At 56.6% G+C, this 19089-nt stretch overlaps 1 long non-coding RNA gene across 1 annotated transcript; it reads left to right on the plus strand.

Moving 5' to 3' along the window:
• The first annotated feature begins 1283 nt into the window (after positions 1–1283).
• On the plus strand, positions 1284–8817 carry LOC133244972 (uncharacterized). Its single transcript, XR_009735573.1, has 2 exons — positions 1284–2347; positions 4271–8817. It is a non-coding gene; the product is annotated as an uncharacterized LOC133244972 (long non-coding RNA).
• The last annotated feature ends 10272 nt before the right edge of the window (positions 8818–19089 follow it).

Consider the following 19089-nt stretch of genomic DNA (forward strand, 5'->3'; position numbering starts at 1 on the left):
CAGCTCTCAAAGGGTAGCCATCTGCTCCTTTGACCCAGTCCAGCCCGCTGTGGCCCGTGAGGGCAGGGGTGGGTTCCTGGAGGCCTGGTTCTGGCTGCAGGTTTGGGCCACGCTCTCCAGGCCAGCAGCAAGAACAAACTGGCCATGTTGGCCACTGCCTGCCCCCCACCTGTGTGTCACCCCCGTTCACACCATGTGAGCTGGGCCAGGAGTCCACGCCACGGGAACTCCAGCCGTCACAGTCACAGCGGCTCTCACGCAGGAGGCGGGGAGGCTGGACTGGCTGTTGGCGCTCTTGGCCGGAAAGTGGAGACGACGTGGGGCCCCCAACATGCCTCGAGGAGGCCGGCCCCCGCAGAACTGCCAGCTTCCGACGCTGCCCCTCAGCGCCGCCGTCCTCAGCCTGTCCTGGCTGCTGTCTGGGACTGTGGGGCCCACCTGGTCCTCGGGGAGGAGGAAGGGTGCAGGGGGGGCCCTATCCAAGCCCACAGGCCCCGTTTGAACACGGGGACTCCCTCTGGGTGCTCGGCTCAGGCCCACACCTGGCTGTCTTTCAGCCCCTGTCCCCTCCCTGGGCCTGGGGGTCACCCCCCGTTGCAGCAGCTGACATGCCCCAGAGCCTGGGCTGGGTTGGAACAGACTCTGTGTTCTGAGAACCCACCTGCTTGGTCCGGCCCTGCCTACAGCAGCCCCATTTCGGACCAGTGCTCACAGCACCCTGGGCTCCTCCCCATCCCTCGTCCCAGGATTTAACAAAAGCAGCCAGGTCCTGGGCCGGACACCTTCCAGCCAGACAGGTGAGTGGCAAGAATGACAAGCGCTCTATATGGTCCATCAAAAGGCCAGGAAGGAAAAACGCCTTGATCCAGGGAGGACTGTAGACGTGAATTAGTATTTTTAAAACAAAAGGCCAAGAAACATCGGGGCCTCGCGACAGCTGAAGGCAGTGACATGGCTCCTGTCCTCAGTCTTCATGCTTCTGAACCCTCCCAGTTCCCCACCAGAGCCACACTGAAAAGCAAGTGTAGATAATTAAACACAAAAGAAAAAGCTCAAGGTGCTTTGGGAAGGAACAGGGGAGGACATTTTTACGGCTTGGGGGCAGCAACAGCGTCCCTGGAAAACCGCAGCAACGCCATAAAGCGCCGTCCAGGAAGGAGGCAGTGCTGACGCTGGCCACTCACTAAAGTGAGGCCGCTTTTCCACTTTCAGGTGGCTGCGCTATTTCTTCGACTAACCACTCTGCTGAAAACAGCTTAGAAAGTCTGGATAATAAGCAGAAGATCAGTTGTCTGGAGGCACTGGGAGACATGCTAACTCAGCAAGGAGAAGAGATTCTAGAGAAAAGGCAGATTCAGAAACACGGTCCCAACTTCAGCACCTCTGGAGTCTGGGAACCCAGGCAGAGGTCCCAGTGCTGGAGCAGGACTGGAGAAACTGAGCTGCTCCGTGTCCCTGTGAGGAGCTTCAGGGGGCAGACAGAGGACCCTGCACAGGCTCCCGGAGGACCGTCTAGAAGCCCCAGTGCCCAGAAGGAAACAGACCAGGCCTCTCAAAGACAGAAGTCGACTGCAACCCACAGTCCACACAGCATCAGGATACTTCACCAGAAGAAACCCAGGTACCTGCCTAAGCAAAAGTAAGTCCCGTCTGCACAAAGTTAAAACCAGCCAGAACTTCAATTAAACTCAGTAATTTAAAAAATGCAGGGCCTCTCTCGTCTTCTGAGATGGCCCACACTCAGTCTGTGGAGTGTGTTTCTCTCTAAATAAATCCACTTCTTAAAAAAAAAAAAACCATAGTATCTGGCATCTAATTAACAATCACCAGGGATATCAGAAGACAAGATCATTTGAACAGCAACCAACAGAAAAATACAAACATTACAAAGAGAAATTCAGATGGCCTGGATATTATATTTGTCAGATAGGTGAAATTTTAAATAACTGATACGTTCAAGAAAATAGATGATGAGAGGCTGGAATGTATTTTAAAAGAATCAGATGGAACTAAATTGTTTCTAGAACGGAAATGTTCAGTAACTGAAATTAAGAAATAAACAGGCAATTTAGCAGCCAATTAGACGGCCAGAGTTTATGGAGGCGTCCTCTGCTGGTTCACACAAGGACAGGACTGGCCCTGGAGTCAAGGGCCTTCCTGGACTCTGCGCGGCCCGGCCTTGCCCTCGTCCTCCTCCCTGACCAGATCATGAGCCCAAGAACCAGGAGAGCAGGCTGGTCCTCGCCTCGCCCCGTGCCCAGAGCACAGCCACACACGGAACAAGCATCAGACGAGTGCTTGCTGAAGCAGACAGACGGGTCTCCAGCACCCCAGAGCCCCGCACTCGGTGAGTGTCCCTGAAGACGCACTGAAGGAGACGAGGCTGTCGAAAACGTTCCTCAGCCTCTCGGCTGTCCGCATCTCCTTGCGCTATTTCTGGCAGCCCAACCCACACTGGCCTGTGCCCTCCTGGCTGGGGGTGGGGCCCAGCTGTTAGCAATGGCCCCGGGGAGGGGCAGCCGGATGCTGTGGTCAGGCTTCAGGAATGTTCAGCTGCCTCTGCTGGGCCCAGAACACAGAGGAGCTGCTGTCTGCGTGTTTTAGGCAGCTCTGGACACGTCCCCATCACACGGACCGAGTGCCCCCCTGCATCCCTCAGAAGGCCCTGAGCCGGTTCACCGTGGGCAGAGCACTCCCCGGGGAGGACTCACGCCACCCAGGAGGACTCTGTCTACTTGGGAGGACTTGCTATCTCTACCTGGGAGGACTCGCTCTATCCGGGAGGACTCGCTCTACCTGGGAAGACTCGCTATCTCTACCTGGGAGGACTCACTCTACCTGAGAGGACTCACTCTATCTGGGAGGACTCTCTCTCCACCCAGGAGGACTCTGTCTACCTAGGATGATTCACTCTACCTGGGAGGACTCACTCTATCTAGGACTCGCTCTACCTAGGAGGACTCTCTCTGTCTGGAAGGACTCTCTCTAAGAAGACTCTCTCTCTCTGTACCTGGGAGGACTCACTCTATCTGGGAGGACTCTCTCTCCACCCAGGAGGACTCTGTCTACTTAGGATGACTCACTCTACCTGGGAGCACTCACTCTATCTGGGAGGACTCTCTCTCTACCTGGGAGGACTGGCTCTACCTAGGAGAACTCACTCTACCTGGGAGAACTCGCTGTACCTGGGAGGACTCACTCTACCTGGGAGAACTCACTGTCTCTACCTGGGAGGACTCTGTCTACTTGGGAGGAGTCTCTCTCTACCTGGGAGGACTCACTCTACCTGGGAAGACTCCCTGTCTGTGCCTGGGAGGACTCTCTCTACTGTGGCCCTGGGTGGCATCCTCCCTCGGCCGCTCCATGCTGGGGCTGTGTCTTGGGGAGCCCATTCTCTCTGCCTCCTTCCAGTATCCAGGAAAGGGCAGGGGCCATCGATGAGGAGAGTGCAGGGATGGGCTTGGGGCCGTTCACCCACCAAGTCAAAGACTGGCCCAGGGGGAAGGGAGGGAAGAGTCCATGGCAGGAGTCACGGGGAAGGTCTGGAGAGGGGAGACAGGAGGGGGCCCCGCAGAAACTGAGGCCCAGAAGGAATTAGGGAGTGGGCACCATGGAGCTGCCAGGTCACCTTGGGGGGTGGAAAAACCCGTTTCTTGGGCTCAGGAAAACCATGTCAACATGCAAAGACAATTACTTCCCCACAGGAGTTTTCATTCCCTCTGGGCTGTCTGGATCTTGGGAAAGTGACCATCCTCCCCTGCTCCCCAGCTGCTGTCACCCAGTCCGGCCAGCCCCCCTCTTTGCAGAGCCCACTCTGCCCCCACCCCCGGTCCCTGAAGCTCATCGTCGAGGTCCTCCTTCACAGGTCTCCAACTAAGAAGAGTCCGGCACCTGGGGGTGGGCTTCTGGGGGCTGGGCTGCTCCCTATTGGAAGCACTGTCTCCGGGGTGTAGTCCCTTAACACAGGAGAAGACCCTACAAAGTTCCCCTCAGTGGAGCCCTTTCCGTGGGACAGGCTGTCTCTGAGCCCCAGTGACCATTCTCTATCTCAGCCACTGCCCGACCCTGGGGTGCACCATCAGAGCCCCTGGTCGTGGGGGAACCCCATGCTGGCATCAGACAGGACTGTGGCCCCAGTCCCTACTCAGCTCTTCACGTTGCCCTTCAGTTGGCAGATTTGGTGTTTGCAGTCAGGGCTCACGTAGGAAGTGGGGAGGGGGTGAAGTCTGCAGGGGTGTCCCAGAAATCCCACAACTAAGCATCTCTCCAGGGAGGGACTCTCCCACACACTGAAGGAAGCATGTCACTGATTGTGAAAAACGGCCGCAGCACAAATGCCCACTGACAAGGAAGTGTGAGACGGGAAGACTCCCAGCAACAGCTGAGCGAGAAAAGCAAGTTGCGGGTGAGCACTTAGAGGTGACTGTTCATGAGAACTAAAGCCTCATCCATCAACACACACACACACCCCATCTGTACAGGCACAGACACGCCACGTGGGAGCCCGCCGGGAAGGACAGCCAAGGGGTAAGGGCCCTGGGGAGGACGGCGAGGCGAGGGAGGGGTGCTCTGTTCAGATTCCCACCAGGAGGAGGTGTGTGCCTGCTTCATGGGACGTGGGGTGGGGGGGAGCGGGAAGGAGGTGCTGGGCGGGGGGCGTTCTCACCCAGCCCAGCCAGAGATGGCCAGCTGGAGGTGTGTGCCCACTCCCAACACCGCGTGGAGGGGGCATGAAGACACCAGTGCTTCTTGCTTCTTTGAAATCTGCTAAAAGTAGGTGTCGGGAAAGCAGCTGCGAGGAGCCTTCCCCGACACTGCGGTAACTCACTGCCCTGGGGCCCCGCGTCCACATGATCCCTCACACCCAGCAGACAACAGGCACCTGTTCCAAGGCCTGGGAGACCCAGGGCAGAAAAAAGGCCCGGCACCAGCCCAGACCCCTGCCTGCAGCCAGCGAGGGTGACAAGCCAGGTGCCCCGTGCCACCCAGGACGCCACGCGCTCCTGAGGTCCTGCCAATCCAGAGGACCTCTGCTCACAGTGCAGCAGGGCTGGGAATGCGGGGGTGCTTCTTTTTTAAGTCAGGCTGCCTCTGAAAATGGCACGCCCTTGACCTAGGAGAACGGCCGGCAGGGCCTCAGACCAGCAGGGCCAGATCGCAGCCTTGCCATTTTGACAGGAGACCGTGAGCCTGCCGTGTGATCACCGGGAACAGGAGTGAGCCCAGGTCCTCAATTTGCCTCCCACCCCAGCCGGGTGGGGAGCCTGCGTGCGGGGTGGGTTTTCCTGACTTCCCATCAGAGATGGCCCAGCGTCAGTTAGCTCCTCTGGGTCCAGAGACGAGCTGAAATGATGGAGTGAATTTTTAAACCAGACGGACCTCTTCACAAAGGAAGGAGTGGAGGGACCTTCTTGGACACAAGATCTTAGCAGGTTCGGTGTGAATGCCAACGGGGAGACTGGCGGGGCACCCACTGCCCAGGGCAGCAAGGACGAATTCTACCCATGCCCAGCCTCCCACCCCCGGGCCCAGGGCTGCGGGAGCCAGCAGGTGACACGGTCAGACAGAGCTCAGGCCACGTGCGAAGAGTGGACCCACGAGGGGTAACCCAAACCCTGGGTGAGGCAGCAGAGGGGCAAGTGGGGTGCTGTGGGGCTCACATCCATGGAGTGTGCAGGTCCCTACACACTCCCACTGTCTTCCACACTCTTTCCACACACGGGCTGGACCCAGACTGGTGGGGACCCGATGTGCCTGGGAGACAGGCCACCTGAGCCAAGAGGAGACAGAATCAGAAAGGTGAAAAGGATTTCTGCAAGGCCAGCGTGCACCAGGGTGGCACCGTGTCTGTCTGTGCACACAAGTGGGGATTGATCAACTCCCACAGGGCCTCCCAGCACCCCCTCACCCTGTGGAGTCGGGCAGTGATCCCCCCACCCATGATCCCCCTCCCCTATTCCAATAGCAGCAGCCACAGCAGCCATGTCAGGCCACACTCTTTGAACGTGGCCTGTGTCCACGCCTCTGAAGTCACCTGACATCCCCGCAGAAATCTCTGCTCACTTTCAGAGTGTTTCAGTGAAAGCTGATGTGGAAGGAAAGCCCCCTCAGGTCTGTGGTTCGGCACCGTGGAGCACCCCTGCAGACACCATGGCAGGAGCAGGGTGGGGCTGTGTACTGGGGTGGCCGGAGGGCGGAGGCCCCTCGCAGGAGAGAATCCACGTCCCTGGAGGACTCTGCGACACTGAGGCATCTTCATTCTCTGATGTTGATCTTAAGGATACGACATTTCTGTGTCTAGTTCATGAAATGAAAGCGACAGGTCGGGTATAAATGAAACACTTGAAAATCTAGTAACGTGAATGCAGGTGGGAAAGGGGCAGGGAGAGGGCAGATATTCAACAGAATAATTAGCTGAGAGTTTGAGTGACGGGAAAGACCACTCAGTCCCCCTGTCGTGGAACTTTCATCAGCCTGACAGTAAAAGCACAGAAAATCAAGCAGGTAGGCAGTGTTAAATTTTGCTTTTTTCATTTGAAAGTAACAGGGATTGGCTTTTTCTTTTTTTATTATTTGAAAAGATCTCGTGGTCTTTATCAAAGAAAATCAAAAAACCCTCCAGCAAGCCCACCTGTCCCTGCAATTGTTAGAGGGGCGTCCCCACGGGGAGGAGGGGGCGAGGCAGGTAATAATCACCCCCCACTGTCTGCAAAGCTCTGCAGCAGAGCTGCTATCAAAGTAGCAATTTTAAGGAAAATGATGACTTTCCTCATTTTAACATTTTCTTGCTGTTTTTCTAACACCTTCCTTGTCTTCAGAACAGAGCTGATGCTGACTCTGGGAGGACTCATCTCCCGGGGTCGCCACAGCAAATGGCCACAAGGTGGGTGGCTGACCACATCAGAAATGTGTCCTGTTGCAGTCTAGAGCTTCCCTCCAGAGACAGGCCACCCCAGCTGGGGTCCCTGCAGGAGCCCCCCCAGGCTGCCCGGAGCCTTCCCAAGGCCACTCTTCACAGCCTCCTTGCATCCTGAATCCGCTCAATGGGTTTCTTGGTTCCACCCAAATCACTTGGCCCTTCCTGTCCTGGGAAGCCTCTGCTCGTGACGTCATGGCTCTGCTAATTAGTTGTCTGGTTCTGTGGTGAGAGTAAGCAGACAGGACAAACCCCTGGTCTGTGGCTGATGGACCCAGGAGCTGGAAACCCAGGCTTGGCCCAGCGCTGGTACCTGAGATGCCAGTTTTCCAGGAGTGGCTGTTGGAGCAGTATTGTTCCCGGGGACTTGGTCCACCCTGGGGAGGTGGGAGGATCCACCCAGCTAAACCGGGCTCCCTAAACCTCTGCAAGTGGTCCTGCCAGGCCCTGGCGGGCTCTGTGTCTTCTTCCTGTGTTGCTCTAGTCACCTGCCCCCTTCACCTGCAGAAGAGAACATGAGAGATGAATACAGAGGGAAAGCCCCGCTGTCCTTCCGGCTTCACAGCCTCCACTAGCTCTTTCCTCTGGACTCAACCTGGGGGCAGTTCTGCCAGACCAGGACCAGGGGACAGCGGGGCCCACCTCAAAAGACAGTGAGGGGCCAGGCGGCATGGACAGGCAGCCCCGCAGGCACGGCACCTTGCCCATCGTCATGGCAACCCTGGGAGGTTGAGCATCACTGTCCACGGGTCCCAGAGTAACAGGTGAACATCCACAACAGCAAGGGAAGGAAACTTCTGGAAACTCTCACAGGCAGTAGGTCACTTAACAAGAACAAAGATCAGCCTGCAGCAAAGAGCTCATCCACATCCTGATTTGGGAAGACTCCGGAGTAACCCCTGCCTCGGACTGAGGAAGGTCTTTCTGAACCCACCACAGGACAGACGTCTCACAGGCAGCATCGACAAGCGGTCCTGAAGGTCAGCTGTTTCACCTGGGAATGCCACTTGGCACAGGTTTCCACTATTTTAAAAGAGGCAATTATATGTATTACACACCAACCCTAAATCCCCACTCAGCATCGAATGAAACGCAAGAGACCCTGTGTGGTGACAAGTTCTGTTTGTGAAGGAAATGTTAGCGCCACATCCTGCTGGGAAACAGCCTGGCTCTGAGGCACGATTGCCAGGAAAACGGGGAAGCATCCTCGAGGCGGCGACACCCAAGCCTTGCACCCCTTTGCTGACATTTGACACCCAGCTGTTTGACAGTCACCTGCATTTGACAATTACCTGCATGGAGGGTAATTGAAGGCGTAGTTTTGCTTAAAATATTGTATTGCATTTTGAGGCTAGTAATGCAGATTTTCCCCTATATAATCAAACACCAACTTTGTATTGAGAGATACATACTTTCTACCAATTGTTATTAAAATCCAAGAGGCATTTACCAGGAAAACACTAACCAGGGAGAGTCTGGGAGGTTGCCTTTATATAGCGCAATCAGTCAAGCAGTAGACTTGAATGGAGAATAAAGACGTGTACACGAGTTCTCAGAGACTGTTCTCAGATCCTTTTTTAAAAGGAAATCACACAAAGATGTGGGCTTGTTTAATTGGTATTGATATACAATTTACATTTTATAAAATCCTGTTTCAACATGTACTATTCAGTGGCTATTAGTACTTGCATGCAACCATGTTCATACACCAGCTGAGCCACCAGGGAAGCCCAAGAACACTGGAGTGGGTAGCCTATCCCCTCTCCAAGGGATCTTCCCGACCTAGGAATCAAACTGGGGTCTCCTGCATTGCAGGCGGACTCTTTACCACTAATCTAATTTCTGTTTCTAAAAATTGTCCTATTCTGGACATTTCCAATAAAATGGAAATATACATACAATATGTAGCCTTTATATATATCTTTTTTTCAGTTCGCATAGTGTTTTTAGGCTTCATCCGTGTTGTAGGGCGTACACGGGGATAGCGGTGAACGTAACCTGTGGGGACTGGAGTGGAAGAACTGAGCGCAGCAGGGACTTCCCTGCCGGCCCAGCGGTTGGGACTCGGCGCCTTCACTGCTGGGACCCGGGGTTCAATCCCTGGTTGGGAAACTAGGATTCCCGCAAGCCTCGCAGTGCAGCCAAAGAAGAAACCTGAGCCCCCAGATTCTCCGCCAGCAGCGGCACGGGAAGACAGCGGGCCCGGCAGAAAGGCAGAGCGTGCGGGCATCACACAGGGTGAGCGCCTCGTTTCCAGACGCAGCATACCAGAGTGCAGACGTCATCGGCAGACAGACAAAAGCCAGGCGTTCAGAGTGAAAAGCCGTCCTCGTGGGAGCAAGGCGAGGGCACTTGTAAGCCAGAGCCTGCTTCAAAGTGCCCGTCAACACATCTTAACCGTGTGAACATCCTGATGTCAGAGCGAAGCAGATGCTTTTTGCAACTCTAGGACTTTAATAGAAAACATGGGCAAACAAGAGAGAAAACAATAAAAGAAACATGAGAGGCAGTTCTAAAATCCATTTAAAATCAATGCTAATCAATGGAATACAAACAAAAGAGCACATTTTGTCTCTCAACATTGCCAAGACTTTGAGCAACGGTGGTGTTGGTGAGCTTGGGGTGAAAGATCAACTAATATTTGCCACCTAAAGGCAGAATCAACACAGTATTTCTAGAAAGCTAGTTGGCAAATGTGTAGAAAGAAACTCAAGTTGTTTACATACCTTGTCCCAGAAATTCCGTTTCCAGAAATTAAGTTAAACAAATAACAAGAAATTCAAGTACATATATACAAAGATAATCTCCACATCATTGTGCAAAACAACACAAACTCTATTGTGATCTTTGCATCCATAAGCAGGGCAGGTTGGACAACACAGGGCCTATCTGGGCGCTCGAGTGTCCTCAGGCCACTAAAAATGGTTCAAGAACTTGGGCAACACGGGAAAGGTTCTGAACTCAGTTAACTGGAAAAAAGCACAATTCTGAACAGCCTACAGTGTATGCCGTCAAGTCTACACACACACACACACACTCACAGAAGTATCTCACACAGTGGACTACTCACACCAGCGTTGAGAGGCTGGGTTAGATCTGGGCAGCCCCCAACACCCAGACCCCAGCGGCTTGCTCAGCCAAGAGCCCCTGTCCTTCACATCAAGGCCCACCGGGGCCGGTGGAGAGGCTGCTCTGCGTCACCCTCCTTGGCAGCCGCCCAGGAAGCTGCCTCCATGGGAAACACGGCCGGTCATGGCAGAGCAGAGGGCAGGGGTCCCACTGGCCCTTGGACACCTCAGAAGTGACCACGCTCCTCCTGCTCATGTTTGTTGGCCAAAGACGCCGCAGCAGCCTCAGAGGGGACAGCCCGGGATGTGCAGTCCTTCCACATGAGAGTCTGTCTTGAAGACAGACGGACAGTAAGACGGTCACTTCCTCAGTCTTCACGTTGCCTCCTCTGACTGGGGAAGGGCAGCCCGAGTGTGGCTGAGACCACTGGCTGTGCCCGACACGTTCCTCCTCGCCTCACCCCAGTGAGCAGCATCCATCATGGGCACGTGGCTGCCCAGAAGAAACACTGGCTTTCCTGGCACCCCTACCACTGCTGGGGTGGACGTGTGACTCTGTTCTGTCCCGAGGGTGTGAGCAGAAGTGCACGTGGATGGTCCAGAGCATGCCCTCTGAGAGCAGGGCCCTGCCCACCAGGGCCGTCCAGCCGGAGCCAACCCAGGGTGTACAGGGCGGGCGTGAGCAGCCTCAGACCACGCAGGCAGAGGCAGCGCCCAGGACGCAGGAGCAGAATGGGACCAGCTCCCCCTGTCCCCAGGGAGCCGCAGCGTCCCAGGGCTGCCCATGAGACAGGCCAGCGTGCTGTCTGAACCCCTGAGATTCCGTGATGTTGCTAAGGCTGCCACGCTTAACCTGGAGCATCTTACAGGTGGTGCGTAAGAGGTGAACGTGATCCCGGGCGTCTCACCTGCGGCTCTGGACGCACCGAGGACTCTGCTGACCCCACGGAGGCTTGGGGGTCACCCCGGGGAGAGCTTTTAGGGCCACCCTGGTTATTTTAGAACAAGCAGACTGATTGTGGGTGTGAGTAGGGCTGACCGAGAGGCCCTGAGGTGGAAGAACCCTGCCCATCCGGCTGCAGCCCGCCCACACCTGGACCAGTGCTGAAGGGCAGGGATCACGCCCTCGGGGGTGAGAAGCCTCGTGCACCGTGTTCCGAGTCACCGAGATTACAGGGTGTAGATAGCTACACACTTTCTCCTGTTGTTTCCTCAGTCCCGAATGTGGTGCTGGTTTCCTGAGGTTTCCAGGCCTGCTCCCGCCTCCTGCCTCCCGGTGGCCGCCTGCTCAGGCCACCCCCACTTCCCGTGGTCTCTCCCCGTGTGGGACCCACCCAGAGGGCGGTTCCCAGGAGGTCCCCGATGCCCCGTGTCCTCCAGACCTGCCATGGACACCTGGCACCGTCTCTAAGCTCCGGCTACATCCCCATCTGCAGGATGGGGGCGGGAGGGGCTTACAGCAGAGGGGTCAGAGGGGGTCCCCCAGCCCCCAACCCCACTCAGTTTACACCTGGGGATACACTGCCCGGGGGGCAGGCTGCTCGGGCCTTGCCTTCTGCTTCAGTGGGTGGTGATTGAAGTCAGTTGAACTGTGGGTCCTCGGCACTAGAAACGGGGAGTGTGACCATACAGACATTGTTAACATAAGGCTCCTGAGCCAAGATCATCCTGGATTAGGTGGGACCTGAATCCAAGCACCGAAAAGAGAGGGACCGTAAGAAGGCAGGTCACTGCAGAATTGATGCTTCCAGACTTGGTGCTGGGGAAGGCTTCTGAGAGCCCCTTGGACTGAAAGGGGATCAAACCAGTCCAACCTAAAGGAGTTCAGTCCTGGGTGTTCATTGGAAGGACGGATGCTGAAGCTGAAGCTCCAATAATTTGACCACCTGATGCGAAGAACTGACTCATTTGAAAAGACCCTGATGCTGGGAAAGATTGAAGGCAGGAGGAGAAGGGGACGGCAGAGGATGAGATGATTGGATGGCATCACCGACTCAATGGACATGAGTCTGGGTGGACTCCGGGAGCTGGACACCTGGCACGCTGCGGTCCATGGGGCTGCAGAGAGTCAGACACGACTTGGCAACTGAACAACAGCAACACCCGAAGCAGGGGTGTCGTTACCTGAGAAGAAAGAGGAAATTCAGGGCTCCAGTACCTGGAGGGAAGGAGCCACTTGGAGGCAGAGGCAGAGACTGGTGTGTGGTCACGTCCCTCCAGTCCTGGCTCCCACAACCAACTTTGTGCTTCCTGTCAGGGCCCCGGGGAGCAGGCCGAGCGTGCAGGGCAGCCAGCACACAGCAGCACAGGGGGGGCCTTCCCTAAGAGTTCGCCCTCTCGCAGCCCTGGGGGCTGGAAAAGCCAGGCTGGCCCAGGCTCAAGCTCCCTCTGGAGGCGCCTTTCTGCTCCTGGGGAGCCCCCTGAGCCAGGACTCAGCCTGCTGAGGAGACCTGAAACCACCTGGCCTTCACATGGGCTCGTGATGCAGTCGGCTGGTCCCCATGGGGGTCCCCGTCCAGTGGAGGCTCCAGGCCCCTCCCTGCAGGTGGCCTGGAGGTCCTTCAGGGGCTACAGTGGGGGGGTGTGAGGGTGGAGGTCACAGGAGGAAGGGTGTGCAGGACCCCCTCTAGTCTAACACACGTGGGTGCTGCCGGATCAGGGCTGTTCTGGCCCGAGAGCTGATTCTAAAGTCAGATGAGGAGGTTTATTGGTTGATAAAAAGGAAGCTTCAGATGATGCCTGGGAGAAGCTCAAAGGTCTTCCCATCACAGGCAAGCCCAGCTCCAGCCAGGGCCACTCAGACTCGGGGTGGGGGTGGGGGTGGGGGCTGCTCTCCAGACCAGGGCTCGCCTCTGCCTCATTTCTCAGGCCGTCTTGGCCCCCCTTCCCTCCCCTGACATGCTGAGACCCGGGCCCACACAGCAAACACCAGCATCCATTTAAGACAGTTAATTCTTAGACAGGTTGATAGGAGTCCAGGGTCCTCAAGGAGGAGACAGGGACAAAATTTTTTTCTACATTCTTTCATCTTAGTCACATGTTTTCTCTTTAAGCCCAGAGCTAATGATTACACAACAAAACAACTCCTCTTGCTCAAGGGTATGTTCTTCCTTGGAGAAAGCAATGGCAACCCACTCCAGTATTCTTGCCTGGAGAATCCTATGGGATTCTCCATCTATGGACGGAGGAGCCTGGTGGGCTGCAGTCCACCGGGTCGCAAAGAGTCGGACACGACTGAGCGACTTCACTTTCTCTTATGTTCTTCCTTAAGCTCTGTACTAATGAGGACCTGTTTCTCCTTCTTAACAGGAAGCTTCTGACTAATCCTGTTATCTTAAGATGTGTGGGAGTGGGTCTGCTAAGACCTTTCTATTGTTAGTAACCAACTGAGAAAGTGCGTAAGGCCTTGGTAAGAGTAGAGGTCAGAAGCTTTCTCTGGCCTTTTTCACTATAATGAAACTCCTGGAAGCTCTGAGGGCCTGGAGCCATGTGTCTGGTCCCAGAGTGAAGTTCTCTCCTTCGGAGATCACAAATCTGACTCTGTTCACCAGAAGCTATCACATTCAGTGCTGACCATGGTCTCAGACACTGAGTCTGGCAAGGCAGTGCCTGGCCTCAACACCTCCAGCTCCTGGCCTGGGAGCCCCAGTCTTGGATGGGGGGTGCTGTCCAGGTGCCACCTCCCTTGAACCAAGTGCCAGCCCCTGCCAGGGGCCTGAGCAGGGCTCAGACACTCGGCCTTCCCAGGGGTGGTCAGTACTGCTTCTGGGCAGGGCCGTCAGACACGGTGAGGGGCTGGGCGCGGGCCATCCCCACAGGGCTTCTTCCCTGTGGCCCACGCAGCTGCAGATTCCAGAGGCGGGGCCTCCGCGGGTGCCAGGTAGGGTCACACGCTGGTCCCCGGCAGCACCTGCCCAGCCGTGTCTTCTTAAAGGGACCTTGTGGTCGCTGCCCCCGGGAGCAAGGCTGGCTGGTGTGGTCAGATGGCCCTCCCAGGGCGGGTGCACAGGATGAATGGGACTCTGTGTGAGCAGGGAGAGGACACAGGGCGGCCCTGCGGCTGCAGCCTCCTCCCAACACGCTTTCCACACTCCAAGGCGAATGTGACCTTTCAGGGCTCTCTGACCCCAGGAGGCAGGAGACATTCCCACAGGGTGAGGCCAGCCCCAGGGCCACACTGGGCCAGTGTCTGCAGCTGTCTCCACCCCAGGCCTCCCAGCGACACGCAGGTGGGGACCTGGGACCAGGGACCTGGCCTGGGAGGCCCCCGGCTGCCACCCCTCCCACCCACTGTGGGGTCTGGTTTGTGAGGGTGAGTGAGAAGCCCTTGGCATGCCAGCCCCAGGAGGAGGGAGCTGCCTGCCTGGCGGGACGGGTAGGGGGGGAGGGTCCCCACCCCAGGTCAGCACCCAGACCCTCTCAGGGTCCAAGCACTGGGCATTTTGGGCAGGGCATGTCCGGATGCCCACCAAGGCAAGGGGTCCCCACCCTTCACCAGAGAGAAGGTGAGCCCAGCGGGCACCAGAACAGGAGCCTGGCTGGAGAGAGGCGGGTGGGTCCAGGGAGGCCTGTCCTCTGTGCCCTGGCTTCCAACTCCCTGAAAACCCTTTGCTCCATCCCAGGAAGGGGGCAGGCCCTCAGTCCTGACACTGCACCCCTCCAGGGGCCATGAGCCCTGAGATCCACACTGGGCCCCTAAGCCATCACTGCCCGTGTGACAGGGACACAGAGCAGGACACAGTAGGAGCCCCCACCACGGCCAGGGCCCACCCCCCACCCCACAACCACCCCCCCTCCAGTCATGGCTCAAATGTCCAATTATTACAACGACTCTGAGCCCCAGTTTTAAACTTCGCCTCCCCAACACCCCTCCAGCACGGGCATCTCCAGGAGCCAGGCTGGTGGTGCCCCCTCGGGAGCCGGGTCCCTGTCCCGGTTCCTACTGAGAACTGGACGCGAGTCCAGCTCGGGTGTCCCAGGAGGCGGGAGAGGACAGTGATGGGGGGCAGACACAGCCCCTCCGCCTCCCTGGCAGCTCCTATTTCCACCCCCGCCAGGCCGCCCGCCTCCCCAGACCCACCTTCCAGCACCACCAGGAGGCTGGGTGACAGGAGCCCCGCGGCCCGGCTGCCCAGGCTGGAGGTGCTCTGACGCCAGCGCCCCCCTGGACCCTCGCTCTGCGAACATTCGTCAGGGCTTGGCTTTGCTGCTGGCCCCCAGGCGTGCGGGGCTTGGAGACCTGGGAGCAGTGCCCAGCGCCACAGTGGTGGTCATTCTCCTCCCAGGCCCAGGAGGTCAGGGTCCCAGGAGGCTGGGGGCGGGCCTGGGGGGATGAGCGAACCAGGAGGCAAGCGGGGGGCGCCCTGGGCACCACAAGGAGGGCTCTGTGTAGCCAGAGGAGGCTGCTGGTCACCTTTGCCTGCAAGCCAGCCCCAAGGATGCAAGGGGCACGCAGAGGGTCAGCACCCCCGGTGGGTAAGCCCCTCCTCCAGCCAGAAAAGAGGCTGAAGACTCCTAGCCAGGTTAGGGTTTGGGCCAACGAGCCCCGGCCCGCCAGTGAGGACGCCAGTCTGGTGGGGATGGAGGAAATGGGGGTGGCAGCAAGTCCTCTGGGGGCTCCCCACCTCAGGAGAGGGCCAGGGAGGCCAGAAGCCACCTTCTACCCAAAACCCAGGCGGCCAGAGGCTACAGGTTTCAGGGGGCCCTGAAGTGACCCTGATGTGAGAGTTGGACCATAAAGAATGCTGAGCACTGAAGAACTGATGCCTTTGAACTGTGGTGTTGAGAGTCCCTCAGACTGCAAGGAGATCCAACCAGTCCATCCTAAAGGAGATCAGTCTTGAATATTCATTGGAAGGACTGATGCTGAAGCTGAAGCTCCAGTACTCTGGCCACCTGATGCGAAGAGATGACTCATCGGAAAAGACCCTGATGCTGGGAAACATTGAAGGCAGGAGGAGAAGGGGACAACAGAGGATGAGATGGCTGGATGGCATCACCGACTCAGTGGACATGGATTTGAGTGGACTCCCGGAGTTGGTGATGGACACGGAGGCCTGGCACGCTACAGTCCATGGGGTCACAAAGAGTCGGACATTACTGAGAGACTGAACTGAACTGAAGTGTCCAGTCCAGCGGAAGCTGGGCCTCCCATCCTGGGGTGTGGCTTCGCACTCTCTCTTCCTCCTGGACCGACTCTGCCCCCCCTCACGTCACCCCCCCGTGCGCCGATGATACTGAGAGGCCAGCCATAAAGAGCTTCTAGGGTTAGGGCGCGGGCGAGGGTGAGGGTTGAGGAGAAATCCTGGCAGAGCGACTTGAGCATCTCCCGGGTCTGCCTGGAGACCCAGGGCCAGAGACCAGAGTGCTGTGCGTGGGTATCACAGCTCCAGCCTCAGGGCCTCGTTTGCAGAGAGCTCTCACAGAGCCCCTCACCTGATCTGTACTTGTAGTCTTTCTTTCCTCTGAAAGAAGTGGGGCCCCGTAAATTCGCCTGAGGCCCCCCAAAAGCCAGCAGAACCCCATCAAAGGGGTGACCCTCTCAGCCAGTGAGCCTGGTTGACAGCTGGGCCTCTGGGTGTGGCACTGAAAACACAGCTCCAGTGGGCTGAAGCAACGAGGAAGGGACTGACTTGTGTTGCTGCAAAGTCCAGACTCAGAGTGGCCTTCAGGTCAGGGTCGCACAGGGCTGTGCTCGGGTCCTCTGCCGGCCTTTCTGTTGTGCTCGTGGTAATGTTTCCGGGGCCGTGAGGTCAGCCTCAGCTTTCCCCCTTGCCCTGGAAGCGGCACCGTCCACCACAGCAGCCGCTGGCCCCACTGGTTGCTGCAATGAGGCTTGTCAACTGAACTTGAGATGTGTGGGAAATAAAGTCCACGCCTGATTTTGAAGATGTAGTAAAAAGATGCAAAGTATCTTAGTCACAATTTTCAAATTGTCTTTTGAAATAATAATTTTTAGGGTTTAATTCAGTCGCTCAGTCATGCCCAACTCTTTGCAACCCCATAAACTGCAGCACGCCAGGCCTCCCTGTCCATCACCAACTCGCGGAGTTCACACAAACTCATGTCCTTTGAGTCAATGATGCCATCCAACCATCTCATCCTCTGTAGTCCCCTTCTCCTCCTGCCTTCAATATTTCCCAGCATCAGGGTCTTTTCCAAGGAGTCAGTTCTTCACATCAGGTGGCCAAAGTATTGGAGTTTCAGCTTCAGCATCAGTCCTTCCAATGAATATTCAAGACAGATTTGCTTGAGGATGGACTGGTTGGATCTCCATGCAGTCCAAGGGACTCTCAAGAGTCTTCTCCAACACCACAATTTAAATAAAACATTAAGATTATTTTCGTCCGTTCCTTTTTCCATATTTTAATGTGATGACTAGAAAGCTGTCAGTCACTCCTGTGGCTCTCAATCTGTTTCCTGGGCTGCCCTGGCCTGAGGCAAGAGGAAGAGCGTGTCACCTGTCCGGGCATAAACACAAGCAGGCCACGCCCTCCACTTTCTAACCTCAATCACTTATCAGGGCGGGAGGAACTGTCCGTTCCCCTAGTCACTGTAACGGGGCGAAGCCTGTGCCCAGCACACGTCCAGAGCTGGAGGTGGGACCCCACCCGACCTGTGTGAGCGCTGCAGGGCAGGGCATCGGCTGGACCCTGATGTGGGCTGGGGGGCGGAGCAGATTCCAGGGAACCACGCCTTCTCTGAGGCTGTCGGGTGGAATCGGAGCCGCCCTCATGACCTGCGTGCCTGAGAGCAGGCGCCAGGAGAGACGTCCTGGGACGTGCAGGCTTACAGCTTCCACCGGGACTCTTGCAGCCCACCCACCCGGAAAGGTGGGGGGGCCCTGCGTGCGTGCTTCGTCAGTAGACTCCGGGGAGCCCAGCCTTCCGATCCAGACAAGGCGCCAGGCGAGCAGTTGATAATCTTGGACGTATGGGCCCGGCTGAGCCTGCAGCCGCCTCCAGCTCCTGCCACTGGGAACACAACCGCAAGAGAAGACCCCATGCGGACACCGAACAGCACAAATCCACAGAACCACATGAAATAATAACCCAGGGTTGTTTCAAGCCACCAAATTTTCTTTCCTACTTTTTTTTATTGTGGTAAAATACATATGATGCAATTCAGCATCTTAGTCCTTTTAGGGCCTCCCTGGAGGCTCAGACAGTAAAGAATCTGCCCCTGATGCGAGGGACTGGGGTTTGATCCCTGGGTCCGGAAGATCCCCTGGAGAAGGGAATGGCAACCCACTCCATTATTCTTGCCTAGAGAATTCCATGGACAGAGGAGCCCGGTGGGTTCCATGGAGCTGCAAAGCGTCAGACACAACTGAGCAGGTAACACTTCCACTTTTTAAGTGCACAGTTCTGTGGCTTATCAGGGCTTCCCTGGTGGCTCAGCTGGTAAAGAATCCGCCTGCAATGCGGGAGACCTGGGTTCGATCCCTGGGTTGGGAAGATCCCCTGGAGAAGGGAACGGCTACCCACTACAGTGTTCTGGCTGGAGAAGTCCATGGACTAAGTCCATTGGGCCACAGAGAGTCGGACACGACTGAACGGCTCTCACTTTCTGTAGCATCAGTGCAGTCACACTGTCGTACAGCCGTCACCACCGTCATCTCCAGAGCTCTTTCCATCTTGTAAAACTGAAGCTTCGTGCCCGTTAAATAAGAACTCCCTGCCCAGCAGCCCCCAGCAGCCACCCTCCCACCCTCCCTTTATGGTTTGGTCTCAGCGCCTCATGTATGGGATCAGACCGCACTGGTCTCTGGGATGGCTGAGTTCACTCAGGTCCGCCGTGCGGAAGCCTGTTTCCTCACTCCTAAGGCTGAATAATGCTCCACTGTGTTTAGACCACGTTTTGCTTCTGCGTCCACTTGTCAGTGGACACTTGGGTGGCTTCCATGTTTTAGCTATTGTGAATAATGCTATTATGACCATGGGTGTACAAACATCTCTTTGAGTCCCTGCTTTCAATTCTTTTGGCCCTTTCCAAGAAGCGGAATGGCTGCATCATATGTTAATTCTACTTTTAATTTTTTGAGGACCCACCATGCCATTTTCATACCAGATGCACCGTTTCATGCCCCCACCAACAGCGCACACG

Source organism: Bos javanicus, chromosome 3 (genome assembly GCF_032452875.1).
Source record: "Bos javanicus breed banteng chromosome 3, ARS-OSU_banteng_1.0, whole genome shotgun sequence".
NCBI classification, from domain to species: Eukaryota; Metazoa; Chordata; class Mammalia; order Artiodactyla; family Bovidae; genus Bos; species Bos javanicus.